This window comes from Bubalus kerabau, unplaced genomic scaffold (genome assembly GCF_029407905.1).
Source record: "Bubalus kerabau isolate K-KA32 ecotype Philippines breed swamp buffalo unplaced genomic scaffold, PCC_UOA_SB_1v2 scaffold_56, whole genome shotgun sequence".
NCBI classification, from domain to species: Eukaryota; Metazoa; Chordata; class Mammalia; order Artiodactyla; family Bovidae; genus Bubalus; species Bubalus kerabau.
In genome coordinates this window covers 267,334-278,549 of record NW_026577910.1, presented here as the reverse complement: position 1 = coordinate 278,549, position 11,216 = coordinate 267,334, and positions in this window count along the sequence as shown.

The window sequence follows — 11,216 nt, the reverse complement described above, 5'->3', positions numbered from 1 at the left end:
AAAAAAAAAAGGAGGGAGAAAGTGGTCTACCTCCCGAGGAAGGAGAGGGCTTACAGGACGCTGCGGCCGAGAGCCCTGGCGAGCTCCCTCCCCCTCTGCACAAACCTTTAAAAAACTTACCACCACTTTCTGATTTAAGGAGACCACCACCGCCTTCGATTGTGCCTCCCAGGACCCAGGAGTTCCCCACTTTGCCCCCAAAGCCTCCCAAAGGGTTGCCTAAGACTGAGGAAGATAAAAAGTTTTTTAAACAAAGGAGCTTTTAGTACATAATATTCAGAGCGTGCTCCTTGGAGAAAACTCCCTCAGGGGGGTCTCACCCAGGCTAGGAGAAAAGCGAAAAGGCAAGGAGATTTAATAACAATATTAACCCCTGATGTGCCGCTTACTCCAATTCCAACCGGAGTGGCTGGCCCCCTATCTGAGGACATTGTAAGATTTGTCCTGGGGCGTAGCTCGCTTTCTTTTAAAAAAAAATTAAATAAAAAAAAAAAGAAAGAAAAGAAATTTCGCTGGTGCATGGTGTAGTAGATTCTGATGATATTGAGAAATTAAAGTCTTGATCTCACTGCCTATCAAAACTGTACAAATTAATAAAGGTCAAAGAGTAACACAGCTTTTACTTTTACCTTACTATCAGACAAGGAAAAACTTGACTTCTCAAGCTAAGAGCCACAAAACATTTGGATCTAGTGATCTAGCCTTTTGGGTGCAGGAAATTACAGTTCCAAGGCCTTTAAAAGATCTTTTAATTCAAGAGAATAAAACGCCAGGGCTATTAGACACAGGAACAGACGTCTCTTAACATTGCTGGGAAAGACTGGCCCAGCTCCTGGCCAACACATAATACTGAAAATGAGTTGGTGGGATTAGAGAAAGTGGTATGTGCGGTGGAGATGCTGTACAGGTGGTACATTTAACAATACTTTATATATTGTTATAAATACATAATATAAATGTATTTGCCTAATTACAGTTTGCCTAATTAGGTATGGGTATAAATAAAATATAATAAAGGTATACCTAATTCTATTTATAGATCTATACTTAATTAATTTGTATATAAATTAATATGTATACTATATACACACACATATATATATATACTGTATAATTAAATATATATGGCAGAATATAATGTGTGTGTGGCTGATATTAATTGGTATGGATTGATGTGCTGTGATGATAAATGTTCTATATACTGTATAATTATAAATGTGTGACATGTATTATTACAGTATATTGGTTTGTGTTGGTTGGTATTAGCTGTGTATGTGTTGTATTGTTGTAATATATATTAATTAATATATTAATTATAAAGATTAATTCAAGTATATTGATTTATATATATTATATGTCAATAACTTTATACTTGTTGCCATATATAAATACATATATAAATGCATTTTGCATTTAGGTGTATCTGTATACCTGTATACCAAAATGAGATAAGGAGGTTATACATTTATTACTTAAATTTATACAGAGACCTAAACTAAACATTAGACCTAAATTAACATATCCATAGGGAAACAGCTAGACAAATAGTGAAGTTATGTTCCAATTGTAATTAATCACTTAAACGTAAACACACAGGGGCAGACTACAATGATGAGACACTAGATGCCTGAATTACAGGCTACGACTCGGCCCCTGGTCAAGTAAAAAGGCCTCCTTACGGGAGAGTGAAAAAGGCCAGATGTGTTGCTAACTTGTGGGAGAGGGTATGCTTGTATATTTCTACAGAATGCAGATTCTCCGGTTTGGATCTCAGACAAATTCGTCATGTCACATTCCCCAAAGACCAGGTTTGCGGCGCGCGCACTCGCTCGCTCCCCCTCCCCCAGCCAGCTCTCGCCTCCACGCCACCAGCAGTGCCTCGCACCCACCTCGCTGCACCCCGTGACCTAGAGCAAAGAAGTCTGTGCAGCGAGTGAGGGCCAGAGAGGAAAGCGCACCCGCGGAGTGCTGTCCAGACCAGCGTGGCCCCACCGGCGAGAGGGGACCGCCCTGAGCCCAAGCGGTGGCGGCTAGCCCTAAACCACGAACCCTGCCCCTCCGCCCACCATAGGCGCCTTGGCCCACAGCCTGCCGCTCGCGTTCTGCCTCCTGATGCTGGGGACACTGCTCCCCCGGGCTGACGCCTACAGCTGCTCCCTGGTTCATCTTGTTTAAACCCTCAATATAATGTTTGCTCCTTTGTAATGCTACAACATCCACCTTATCTTATGATGTAACCACTTATTGAATTATGGTCTTGCTGTATTACAACAACTACAGGATTTAATGCAAACACGACGGTTTGTGGGCTTACTTATCTTGGGAACAGCAGCTTTGATAAGTGCAATCACTTCTGTTACTGTGGCAGCAATATCATTGACTCAACAAGTACATACTGCTCAATATGTTGATTCTATGTCCAAAAATGTTTCTTTAACATTGGCAACACAGGAAGCTATAGAGAGAAAATTAGAAATGAGGGTAGACGCCCTAGAGGAAGCAGTAATACATATTGGGACTGAATTGCAGGCTTTAAAGGTGAAAATGGCATTGTCTTGTCATGCTGACTATCGGTGGATATGTGGAACACCCCTGAAAGTAAATGAGACAGATTTTGAATGGGAAAAGATTCAAAACCATATTTCAGGTATCTGGAACAGCTCTGACATTGGTTGAGACGTAGGGAAACTTCACTATCAAATAGCAACCATGGAGCACTCCCGATTAGATTTTACTGCTGCTGGAACAGCAAATGATTTCTTCCATACTTTCCCTAACTACATCTCAGGAAAGAATATTCTGTCTAATGTCTTTAGCTATGCTGCGGTGGCTGCTTTAATTCTGCTTCTCATAATCATTCTTCCTTGTATTGTCAGGATTCTTCGGCAGAGTATTCAGAGGCTCGCGACTGAGCTACATCTGGCTGTTTTAAGAAATACAAAACGGGGAGATGCCGGGAGCCGGCGAGAGACATTCCACTCGTGACAAAGGTCATGAGGAAGGAGGCTGGGCATACACAAAGGCGGGATCGAGCCTCGGGAGTCCTCCCGGATATTCTTGAGCATCTACCCCCCAAAACCAGTGTCTGCCTACTTTATTGCTTTGTGCTCTCACCTCTGACTTTACTGGGGGCTGTCCCCCACCACCATCTCATTCTTTCTGTCAAAGAGCTAACTTACACCTCCAATTAATAAAGTTCCTGGGCAATTAGGAGTGTTTAAATCCAAACACGTTAGATGGCTCTCTAACTCGCCTGACAAGTTTACCCGGACTCCTACAGCAATGCATACAATTGTTTACAGTCTCCAAGCCTCGAGAGGCACGGGAAGTTTAAGATATTCAAATAGCTTAGAGCCTCTCAGAGAGTTAGAAACTGTCAGAATAAAACTAGTAAAAGATTTCATTGATGAACCAATGCTTGTTGCCAAGTTTCCACATCCCCTGAATTGTATCCTTGAATGTGTATTAATTAATATAGTTGGTATGTAGAAGAAATAAGTAGTGGCCTTGGTGTTACTAACTTTAGACCCTTAAGGTAATAAATTCTTTCCTTTGTTGTAAGCCCATTACATATCTGCCCTATAGGAATGCAATTTTATCTTCGAAAGATGGGGCCAAACCTTAAAATAATTACTCTTAGAGAAAATAAGTCTTACGGTTGATAAGTCTTTGTCAAGAGTCATAAAATGTTAATAGGTCTTCTGGCTAGAAGATGATGTAAATCACCTAAACCATTTGTATATGATACATTTGCAGGAAAGAAACCCTGGTTTTTGATAAGGATCAAAGGCTGCTGACTTTGCATCCCCATTATCCTCTATGTGTAACTTAGGGTATAAAAACCCCTGTTGAAACTAAAGCTACGGGCCTTGATTGCCAACGCTTAGTCTCCTAATGTCATTCTTCCCCTCAATTTTCAGATGAGTGTCCATCTGGAGCGCGGATATCCTCTGCGACCATTTATTTGCCTGGGCTTCGAAGACCACTTGAGAAGGTGTCTAAGGTGGGGCACTTTTCGCTATTCAAGAGGGAGACTGCGGCCTCCGTGGTAAGAGCTAACCTGGTGTCACGGGTTATACTGATTTTCCGCATAAACCAAGCTACTCAGCTTCTTTTCTCCACTAAATTTTCCTACTGAGCTATCCTCATTCTATTACTCTTTATATCTTTGATAAATAAATCAATAGGTCGCCTACTCTGTCTCCCCTTCGAAAACCCTGGACCAGCCGAGGCTGGACCTTGTCAGAAGAGGGCCTCATCTCGATTTGAAGCAGGAACCTCAGGGTTGCTCTCCATTTCTGACTCTGAACACAGAGTCCCTACAGAGTTAGGACAGGAGAGTCAGGCCTCGTCTTGTGTGGAGGAATGGAACTCCACTGGACTCTCGAGTTGTTCACGAGATAACAGGCCACTTGTCGAGCTGTGTGTGGAACCTGCGGGTTTATCTGGACGATGCATGGGGGTGTCAGTTCCCCTTTGTTTTTTGCCTTCATACACAGGGTTGCCTTCGAAGAGGTATCCAGCCTTCAGGTTCTTATCAAGAGCAGACCAGGAAATCAGGGTCTTTCGGCATGTGGCACCACCCACAAGCCTACGTCTCGAATTTCTTCTTGAGACGGACCTCAACCTGAGGTGCACCAGGAAGGTCGGTAACCCTTTCAGACAAAGCAAGTGAATCGACCCTCTTGTCCCAATCAGGAGGGGAGAAGGGGCTCAGATGAAGTGGTGCCGGGAACCTCGATGTTCCCCTCGAGTAAAACTGGGATGTCGGGGAACTTTTGGAGTCACATCAAAGGTTCTAAGTACCGTTTCAAACTTCAAGACGGAACGTGAGACTTCTCTTGAGACGCTGTAGCTGGCAAGGGCCTCATCTTGTGGTGACGGGTTAACCACGTCGTTTTTCTCGAGTTGTGGCGGGATTCTCGAGTTAGGTCAGGAAATTCAGGCTTCCTCTTGTGTTGGCCCAGGGAAGTCCAGTCTTCCATTCGAGTTGCGAGGGAGAGCTAGGGATTGCGCTTGAGTTACTGCAGGGCAAAAGAGACCTTATCTAGGCTTGTGTCCAGGACATAATGTTCGTCTCCAGGGGGGACAGGGATCTCGGGGTTGCTTTCCTGATGCACCCGGGGAGTCAGTCCTTGTCTCGAGGGGAAGCGAAGGACTCCGCTCTCCTCTCGAGTTGCGACGGGTATCTCTTGGAGCCCACTGAGTGGCCTAAAGGGAGTCAAGCCTCCTGTGGAGTTTGGAGAGAGGACTCAGGATTGCTCTCCAGGCCATGCAGGAAAAGAAGGCCATCATCTCGCGATGAAGGGGGCGTCTCGTGGGTTTTCTCGAGCTGCAGCGCCAGTGTGGGGTTTCTCATGAGGTACTACGGGGAGCTCAGGGAGCCTCTCATGTGGCGCTTGGGAAGTCAGGTCTCCATGCGCATTGCGAGGGGGAGCGCGTCATTGCTCTAGAGTCATGGAAGGTGTATTGGGCCTCAAGAACCGTTAAAGAAGGACTTTCAAGGTGTTTCTTGGGTCACGGCAGTAAACCCTGGGTTCCCTCGACTAGTGCCGGTGGCCTCAGGGAGCTTCTCAGTGTGCCTCTGAGAAGTCAGGGATACCCTGGAGTTGGGAGGGCCCTCTCGGGACTCCACTGGGTTTGGTGCAATAGAAGAGGGCCTCATCTCGAGTGGAGGCAGGAACCTCAAGGTTCATCTCCATTTCTGACTCTGATCGCAGGGTCCCTGCAGAGTTAGGACAGGAGAGTCATGCCTCGTCTTGTAAGGAGGAATGGAACTCCGCTTGCCTCTCGAGTTATTCACGGGGTGACAGGCAACTTGTCGAACTGTGTTTGGAATCTGCGGGTTTTTCCGGACGATGCACGAGGGTGTCAGTGCCCCTTCGTGTTGTGCCTTCTTCCACAGGGTTGCCTTTGAAGAGGTGTCCGGGCATCGGGTTCTTATCAAGAGCGGACCGGGGAATCGGGGTCTTTCAGCATGTGTTACCACCCATGAAGCTACGTCTCAAATATTCTCGTTAGACCGGCCTCATCCTGAGGTGCGCCGGGAAGGTTGGGAACCCCTTCCAGACAAAACACGGGAGTCGACCCTCCAGTCGCAATCAGGAGGGGAGAAGTGGCTCAGATGAAGTCGTACCGGGAACCTCGGTGTTCCCCTCGAGAGAGACCAGGGTGTTGGGGAACTTTTGGAATCGCATCAAGGGTGCCAAGTTTTCACACTTGAAGTGTGAAAACACTTCAAGAAGAAACCTGGGACTTCTCTTTAGACGCTGTAGCGGGCAAGGGCCTCATCTTGCGATGACGGGGTAACCATGTGGTTTTTCTCGAGTTTCGGCGGGATTCTCGAGTTATGATGGGGAATTCAGGCTTCCTCTTGTGTTGGCCCAGGGAAGTCCAATCTTCCATTAGAGTTGCGAGAGAGAGCTAGGGATTGCTCTCGAGTCACTTCAGGGCAAAAGAGACCTCATCTAAGCTTGTGTCCGGGACCTAATGTTCCTCTCCAGGGGCGACAGAGATCTCGGGGTTGCATTTTAGACGCACCCGAGGAGTCAGGCCTTATCTCGAGAGGAAGGAAAGGACTCTGCTCTGCTCTCGAGTCCCGACGGGTATTTCTTGGAGACCACTGAGTGGCCTAAAGGGAGTCAAGCCTCCTGTGGATTTTTTTTTTAATTTTATTTTATTTTTAAACTTTACATAATTGTATTAGTTTTTCCAAATATCAAAATGAATCCGCCTCAGGTATACATGTGCTCCCCATCCTGAACCCTCCTCCCTCCTCCCCCCCATAGCATCCCTCTGGGTCGTCCCAGAGCACTAGCCCCAAGCATCCAGTGTCATGCATCAAACCTGGACTGGCAACTCTTTTCATACATGATATTTTACATATTTCAATGCCATTCTCCCAAATCTTCCCACCTTCTCCCTCTCCCACAGAGTCCATAAGACTCTTCTATACATCAGTGTCTCTTTTGCTGTCTCGTACTCAGGGTTATTGTTACCGTCTTTCAAAGTTCCATATATATGCGTTAGTATACTGTATTGGTGTTTTTCTTTCTGGCTTACTTCACTCTGTATAATAGGCTGCAGTTTCATCCACCTCATTAGAACTGATTCATTCTATTCTTTTTAATGGCGGAGTAATACTCCATTGTGTATATGTACCACAGCTTTCTTATCCATTCATCTGCTGATGGACATCTAGGTTGCTTCCATGTCCTGGCTATTAGAAACAGTGCTGCGATGAACATTGCGGTACACGTGTCTCTTTCCCTTCTGGTTTCCTCAGTGTGTATGCCCAGCAGTGGGATTGCTGGATCATAAGGCAGTTCTATTTCCAGTTGTTTAAGGAATCTCCACACTGTTCTCCATAGTGGCTGTACTAGTTTGCATTCCCACCAACAGTGTAAGAGGGTTCCCTTTTCTCCACACCCTCTCCAGCATTTATTATTTGTAGACTTTTGGATTGCAGCCATTCTGACTGGCGTGAAATGGTACCTCATAGTGGTTTTGATTTGCATTTCTATGATAATGAGTGATTTTGAGCATCTTTTCATGTGTTTGTTAGCCATCTGTATGTCTTCTTTGGAGAAATGTCTATTTAGTTCTTTGGCCCATTTTTTGATTGGGTCATTTATTTTTCTGGAGTTGAGCTGTAGGTGTTGCTTGTATATTTTTGAGATTAGTTGTTTGTCAGTTGCTTCATTTCCTATTATTTTCTCCCATTCCGAAGGCTGTCTTTTCACCTTGCTAATAGTTTGCTTTGATGTGCAGAAACTTTTAAGGTTAATTAGGCCCCATTTGTTTATTTTTGTTTTTATTTCCAATATTCTGGGAGGTGGGTCATAGAGGATCCTGCTGTGATGTATTTCAGAGAGTGTTTTGCCTATGTTCTCCTCTAGGAGTTTTATACTTTCTGGTCTTACGTTTAGATCTTTAATCCATTTTGAGTTTATTTTTGTGTATTGTGTTAGAAAGTGTTCTAGTTTCATTCTTTTACAAGTGGTTGACCAGATTTCCCAGCACCACTTGTTAAAGAGATTGTCTTTAATCCATTGTATATTTTTGCCTCCTTTGTCAAAGATAAGGTGTCCATATGTGTGTGGATTTATCTCTGGGCTTTCTATTTTGTTCCACTAATCTATATTTCTGTCTTTGTGCCAGTACCATACTGTCTTGATAACTGTGGCTTTGTAGCGCAGCCTGAAATCAGGTAGGTTGATTCCTCCAGTTCCATTCTTCTTTCTCAAGATCGCTTTGGCTATTCGAGGTTTTTTGTATTTCCATACAAATTGTGAAATTATTTGTTCTAGCTCTGTGAAGAATACTGTTGGTAGCTTGATAGGGATTGCATTGAATCTATAAATTGCCTTGGGTAGTATACTCATTTTCACTATATTGATTCTTCCAATCCATGAACATGGTATATTTCTCCACCTATTAGTGTCCTCTTTGATTTCTTTCACCAGTGTTTTATAGTTTTCTATATATAGGTCTTTAGTTTCTTTAGGTAGGTATATTCCTAAGTATTTTATTCTTTCCGTTGCAATGGTGAATGAAATTGTTTCCTTAATTTCTCTTTCTGTTTTCTCATTATTAGTGTATAGGAATTCAAGGGATTTCTGTGTGTTGATTTTATATCCTGCAACTGTACTATAGTCATTGGCTAGTTCTAGTAATTTTCTGGTGGAGTCTTTAGGGTTTTCTATGTAGAGGATCATGTCATCTGCAAACAGTGAGAGTTTTACTTCTTCTTTTCCAATTTGGATTCCTTTTGTTTCTTTTTCTGCTCTGATTGCTGTGGCCAAAACTTCCAAAGCTATGTTGAATAGTAATGGTGAAAGTGGGCACCCTTGTCTTGTTCCTGACTTTAGAGGAAATGCTTTCAATTTTTCACCATTGAGGATAATGTTTGCTGTGGGTTTGTCATATATAGCTTTTATTATGTTGAGGTATATTCCTTCTATTCCTGCTTTCTGGAGATTTTTTATCATAAATGGATGTTGAATTTTGTCAAAGGCTTTCTCTGCATCTATTGAGAAAATCATATGGTTTTTATTTTTCAATATGTTAAGGTGGTGTATTACATTGATTGATTTGCAGATATTGAAGAATCCTTGCATCCCTGGGATAAAGCCCACTTGGTCATGGTGTATGATCTTTTTAATGTGTTGTTGGATTCTGATTGCTAGAATTTTGTTAAGGATTTTTGCATCTATGTCATCAGTGATATTGGCCTGTAGTTTTCTTTTTTTGTGGGATCTTTGTCAGGTTTTGGTATTAGGCTGATGGTGGCCTCATAGAGTGAGTTTGGAAGTTTACCTTCCTCTGCAATTTTCTGGAAAAGTTTGAGCAGGATAGGTGTTAGCTCTTCTCTAAATTTTTGGTAGAATTCAGCTGTGAAGCCGTCTGGACCTGGGCTTTTGTTGGCTGGAAGATTTTTGGTTACAGTTTCCATTTCCGTGCTTGTGATGGGTCTGTTAAGATTTTCTAGTTCTTCCCTGGTCCAGTTTTGGAAAGTTGTACTTTTCTAAGAATTTGTCCATTTCTTCCACGTTGTCCATTTTATTGGCATATAATTGTTGATAGTAGTCTCTTATGATCCTTTGTATTTCTGTGTTTTCTGTTGTGATCTCTCCATTTTCATTTCTAATTTTATTGATTTGATTTTTCTCCCTTTGTTTCTTGATGAGTCTGGCTAATGGTTTGTCAATTTTATTTATCGTTTCAAAGAACCAGCTTTTGGTTTTGTTGATTTTTGCTATGGTCTCTTTTGTTTCTTTTGCATTTATTTCTGCTCTAATTTTTAAGATTTCTTTCCTTCTACTAACCCTGGGGTTCTTCATTTCTTCCTTTTCTAGTTGCTTTAGGTGTAGAGTTAGTTTATTTATTTGACTTTTTTCTTGTTTCTTGAGGTGTGCCTGTATTGCTATGAACTTTCCCCTTAGGACTGCTTTTACCGTGTCCCACAAGTTTTGGGTTGTTCTGTTTTCATTTTCATCTGTTTCTATGCAAATTTTGATTTCTTTTTTGATTTCTTCTGTGATTTGTTGGTTATTCAGCAGCGTGTTGTTCAGCCTCCATATGTTGGAATTTTTAATAGTTTTTCTCCTGTAATTGAGATCTAATCTTACTGCATTGTGGTCAGAAAAGATGCTTGGAATGATTTCTATTTTTTCGAATTTACCAATGCTAGCTTTATGGCCCAGGATGTGATCTATCCTGGAGAAGGTTCCATGTGCACTTTAGAAAAAGTTGAAATTCATTGTTTTGGGATGAATTGTCCTATAGATATCAATTAGGTCTAACTGGTCTATTGTATCATTTAAAGTTTGTGTTTCCTTGTTAAATTTCTGTTTAGTTGATCTATCCATAGGTGTGAGTGGGGTATTAAAATCTCCAACTATTATTGTGTTAGTGTTAATTTCTCCTTTCATACTTGTTAGCATTTGTCTTACATACTGTGGTGCTCCCACGTTGGGTGCATATATATTTATAATTGTTATATCTTCTTCTTGGATTGATCCTTTGATCATTATGTAGTGACCTTCTTTGTCTCTTTTCACAGCCTTTGTTTTAAAGTCTATTTTATCTGACATGAGTATCGCTACTCCTGCTTTCTTTTGGTCCCTATTTGCATGGAAAATCTTTTTCCAGCCCTTCACTTTCAGTCTGTATGTATCCCCTGTTTTGAGGTGGGTCTCTTGTAGACAACATATGTAGGGGTCTTGTTTTTGTATCCATTCAGCCAGTCTTTGTCTTTTGGTTGGAGCATTCAACCCATTTACGTTTAAGGTAATTACTGATAAGTATGATCCCATTGCCATTTACTTTATTGTTTGGGGTTCGAATTTATACACCGTTTTTGTGTTTCCTGTTTAGTATTTGTTGGAGAGCTGGTTTGGTGGTGCAGAATTCTCTCAGCTTTTGCTTGTCTGAAAAGCTTTTGATTTCTCATTCATACTTGAATGAGATCCTTGCTGGGTACAATAATCTGGGCTGTAGGTTATTTTCTTTCATCATTTTAAGTATGTCTTGCCATTCCCTCCTTGCTTGGAGAGTTTCTATTGAAAGATCAGCTGTTATCCTTATGGCAATTCCCTTGTGTGTTATTTGTTGTTTTTCCCTTGCTGCTTTTCATATTTGTTCTTTGTGTTTGATTTTTGTTAATGTGATTAATATGTGTCTTGGGGGTTTTCGCCTTGGCTTTATCCTGTTTG